This window comes from Gymnogyps californianus, unplaced genomic scaffold (genome assembly GCF_018139145.2).
Source record: "Gymnogyps californianus isolate 813 unplaced genomic scaffold, ASM1813914v2 HiC_scaffold_83, whole genome shotgun sequence".
Lineage (NCBI taxonomy): Eukaryota > Metazoa > Chordata > Aves > Accipitriformes > Cathartidae > Gymnogyps > Gymnogyps californianus.
In genome coordinates this window covers 250602-255497 of record NW_026114476.1, presented here as the reverse complement: position 1 = coordinate 255497, position 4896 = coordinate 250602, and the positions used below count along the sequence as shown (strand labels likewise).

The 4896-nt window shown below is 64.8% G+C and overlaps 1 pseudogene; it reads right to left on the bottom strand.

Moving 5' to 3' along the window:
- Positions 1–325: 325 nt before the first annotated feature.
- Positions 326–2779, bottom strand: LOC127029180 (protocadherin gamma-A2-like; annotated as a pseudogene).
- Positions 2780–4896: the final 2117 nt, after the last annotated feature.

Here is a 4896-nt window from a genome sequence, read left to right as displayed (position 1 = left end):
GAGGCGCTGTCCTCCAGGAGAGACTGGCTCAGGGAACGGCGTGCAACACAGGAACGCCGTGATGAGAGCCAAAGGCCCGCTCTAAGGAAGCTCCAGCCGGCAGCAGGCTCCCTTCGCCGGCCTCCCACAGCCACTGTAACGCTGAGCCGCAACCCCACGCTCCCCTCCCCGCAGCAAGAGGCACCAGCACCCAGCGCGGTGCTGAACGCAGCTTTGCCTTCCTTGGAACGACAGCTCCGCGCGCGGGACAGAGAGAGAAGGCGGCGGGGAAAGGGCAGAGAAGCAGCAGAGGGAAGCGTCGCGGAGCAAGTGTGCTCAGAGGAACTCACCGGGGAGCGGCGGGGTCCGCGCGGCGGGCGCCGGCAGGGTCCTCCCCGAGCAGCGGCGCGGGCTCGTCGGGCGGCGGCCGGGCCGGGAGGGTGTCGCAGCAGCTGCCGCCCGACAAGCGGAGCTGGCTCTTGCGCGAGTCGGCGGTGAGCGACACCTCGTGCGAGTAGGAGTGCAGGAAGGCGCGGACGCCGTCGATGCCCACGAAGTGCGAGGCCGGGACGCCGCGCAAGGCGCCGCTGCCCGCCGCCAGCAGCTGCGAGCGGCGCCAGCGCCGCAGGCGCAGCGCCAGCAGCAGCAGCAGGAAGGCGAGGAAGAGGCAGGACACGGCCGCCACGGCCACCACCAGCCACCGCGTCAGGCTGCCGGCCGCCTCGCCCGGCGCCGCCGCCGCGCTGCCCAGCTCCGACAGCAGCTCGGCCACGCTCTCGGCCAGCACCACCGTCAGCGTCGCCGTGGCCGACAGCGCCGGCCGCCCGTGGTCCTTCACCACCACCACCAGGCTCTGCCGCGCCGCGTCGCGGGCCAGCGGGAAGCGCGCCGTCCGCACCTCGCCGCTGTGCAGCCCCACGCGGAACAGCCCCGGCTCCGTCGCCTTGGCCAGCTCGTACGACAGCCACGCGTTCTGCCCCGCGTCCGCGTCCACCGCCACCACCTTGGCCACCAGCGCCCCGGGCTCCGCCGAGCGCGGCGCCAGCTCCACGCCCGCCCACCCCGCGCCCGCGCCCGCCGCCGCCGCCGCCGCGCCGCCGGCGGTACAGCACCTGCGGCGCGTTGTCGTTCTCGTCCACGATCACGAGCCGCACCGACACGTTGCTGCTCAGCGCCGGCGCGCCGCCGTCCTCCGCCCGCACCCACAGCCCCACCTCGCGCACCTCCTCGTAGTCGAAGGAGCGCAGCGCGTACAGCGCGCCCGTCTCCGCCTGCACCGACACGTACGACGACAGCGGCGCGCCCCGCACCCGCCCCTCCGACAGCCGGTACCGCACGCGCGCGTTCTGCCCCCAGTCCGCGTCCGACGCCCGCACCGTCAGCACCAGCGCGCCCGCCGCGTTGTTCCGGGCAGCCGGGCGCTGTTAGCGCGCCTCCGCGAACACCGGCGCGTTGTCGTTCACGTCCAGCACCCCGCAGCGCCAGCACCGCGCTGCTCCACAGCGCCGGCGACCCGCCGTCCGCCGCCCGCACCGCACGTTGTACTCCGCCACCGCCTCCCGGTCCAGCTCGCTCGCCGTCACCACGCTGTAGTAGCTGCCCCGACGAGCTCCGCAGCCGGAACGGGACGCGCTCGGCGATGCTGCACCGCACCTCGCCGTTCGCCCCCGAGTCCCGGTCCTGCACGTGCAGCAGGGCCACCACCGTCCCCGGCGGCGCGTCCTCAGAGATCGCAGCCAGCGCCGACCGCACCGAAATCTGGGGCGCGTTGTCGTTCACGTCTGTCACGCTGATCGCGACTTTCGCCGTGTCGGAGAGGCCCCGCCGCCGTGCCTGCACCTTCCAGTCGTAGAGTCGCCGTTCCTCGAAGTCCAGGCTCCGCACCAGCGTGATCGCTCCCGTCTCAGACTCCAGCTGGAAAACTCCGACGCAGGTTCCTTGTATTCTTGAAAAGTATTTCACGTGCCCGTTCAGCCCTCGTCGGCGTCGGCGGCCGTGACGCTGACGAGGACGGAGCCCACGGGCACGTCCTCCGGCACACGCACCGTGTACTCCGCCTGGCTGAACACGGGCGCGTTGTCGTTCGCGTCCAGCACCGCACGCGGATCCGCGCCGTGCCCGTCCGCGCCGGCTCTCCGCCGTCGCTCGCCCTCAGCACCAGCTCGTGAAACGCCGCCTCCTCCCGGGTCCAGCGCCTTCGCCAGCACCAGCTCGGGACGCTGAGCCCCGCCGGGGCCCGCCTGCACGGCCAGCGAGAAGTGCTCGTCGCCGCTCAGCTCGTACCTCTGCAGGGAATTCGGTCCCACGTCCGGGTCGTGAGCCTCGGCCAGGGGAAACCGCGACCCCAGCGCTGTCGTCTCGCTCATTCTCTCCTCCACCTCAACTTCCTTGAAGCTGGGCGCGTTGTCGTTAATGTCCGTGATTTCCACTTCGATCGTAAACCTGCATTTCCCCCTCCACTATCACCTCACAGCGCAGCACGCATTGCTGCACACTCCGCAGAGCTGCTCTCTGTCTAGCCTCTCCGCCGTCACTAAATGTCCCGTCTTCCCGTGCAGAGCGAAGTACTGCGTCCTGCCTTCGGAGACATACGGACGCCGCTGTCGCGGAGCGCCGGCAGGTCCAGCCGCAGGTCCTTGGCCACGTCGCCCACGAACGAGCCCTTCGGCATCTCCTCGGCAACCGAGTAGCGCAGCTGCCCCCACGCCGCCTCCCACGCCGACACCAGCACGCACCACAGCACGGCTCGCTCCCGCCGGCCCCACCGCCTCCCCGCCGCGCACATCGCCGCCGCGGCTCCGCCGGCACCGCACCACCGCCGGACGCTCCCCGCCGACGAACGCCGACCCGCCTCCGCTCCGCTCCGGCTCCGCTCCGGCTCCGGCTCCGGCTCCGGCTCCGGCTCCGCCCGCTCCGCTCCGGCTCCGGCTCCGGCTCGCCGCTCCCGGCCGCTGCCGCCGGCCCCTCCGCCTCGCTGCAGCACGGCTCCGCACCGCGGGGACGCTCGCAGACCGCCCGGACGCCGAGCCACCCACCCACCCAGCCAGCCAGCCAGCCAGCCAGCCGGGCCGCAGCGGGCGGGGCTGCCTGCAGCGCTCCGGCCTTCCTCTCGCTCCTCCTCGGTCAACAGCGGCGCCCGCAGCCTCCTCCCGGCACTGCAGGCACCGAGCGCTGCCGAGCGCTGCCCGCCCTGCCTTTGCCACGGGCAGCTCGCGGGGACGGGGCCGCCGCCGCGGACACATCGGTTCCCGTCCAGCCCTGATCTCCGGCGCTGGCTTGTCTCCAGCCGAGCTCCTCTTTCAGCCTCCACGCCATCCCGACCACAAAGAAATCACACGCCTCCCGTGGGCGGCGTACTTCTACCGCACGGCAAAAATGTTCTTGTAATGGTGAAATAAAGTTTTCGTAATATGACGTGTGGAATATTACGTGTCTTATTGCATTAGTCCAAAAGCACAATCTCCACCACGAGTTGCACAGCTTTTGCAGTAGTCGTGCTTGAATGACTTTTCCTCACCCTTTCTGCAGATCAAAACGGCCTCATACTGGAACGCCAGCAGCCACATTATTTTCTCCAACCCCAACCTACAGTACAAGGCAGCAAACAGAGACTTCCCCCTGCTCTGAAGCAGCCTCCATTTCTCCCCTTCTCCAACCACCACTTCGGAAGTTTGGGTGACAGCCTTACACTACAGGCCGTGCTTCCACTTAGGACTCAGCGCTCCATTCTAGAGTAAGTCAGCAGCAGGCAGTGATGCGCATGCACTCTCTGGTGCTGGGTCCATGACAAAAAAGAAACTCACGCATAAAGCAAACCCTTAGACTGAAACGCTACCAACTAGGACAAAGTAGAACTCTTTGTCCTAAAGAAGAGAGGCTCTGAAACACAAAAGGTGATTTTGGGCGGCGGGGAGGGAGATCCCATTCTACGCCTTAACCTCTGTATAAAGAGAGATCTAGAACGGCAGAAAATACCACCCACGATGGAACAATACACGAGAAATAGCTGCACAAAGCACACAGAGAGATAATGCCTGGACAAAAATAATCCCTCCCACTAGCTCTGCCATTTTGCAGCAGCCTTCCCTCAAAAGATGTGACGGCACATGGCAGAGGTGGAGGAACAATCTCTGACTTCTCCATTCCTGCAGCCTCATGCACGTTTCCTTTGGGAGTCCAACACTAAACAGCATTAACCAACGGGTTTTTGCTCAGGTGTCAACAGTCCATCGCTTCAGGAAAAAGCGATCGGGAAGGAAACATCAACACCAAGCGTCAACCACATTTACGACCGTGTCATGTGGAATTAGCAGATCTCATTGTACGCAGTAAGGATCTCATCGCACAGGAAGGATCTGCCTTCACCGTTACTAACACACACCACTGTAGACAGCACAGGTTTTGTAGACCATTTTTTTGCCTTCTCGACGCCAGCATCAGCAGAGCCATTACATCTCAGGGGTCACACCCCTGTACATTTTATCAGCACAGCTGAATGGCAGGAACCTCTCCACTGACTCGACTCGTGTGACAGCTGATGACACAGGAGGTGCTCAGCTTCTGGCATCTTGCCAAAACATGGCGGTACAGGATTATTTCATTCCTTCATGGAAACAGAGATCGGCACTAACTGCCAAAGCAAACGAAGACCAACAGCCCACTACCTCTACTGGTAAATCAGGCACTATTCCAAAAAGCGGCTGAGGGACTGAATTCCTCGGTTTCCTATTCCCCTGTCAATGCGATCAACCAGGGGCCAAGCACCTCTCTTTGGGAAAAAGGGATCGGAAAAGAGGACAGGTTCTGAACTACAAAAGGCAGTTTGTCTGGGTTTTTTGAGGTTCCATTCTACACCTTCCCCTGTGTATGAAAGACAGATTAGGGACGGTAAAAAAGAGGGAACTAACGCTAGCAGAA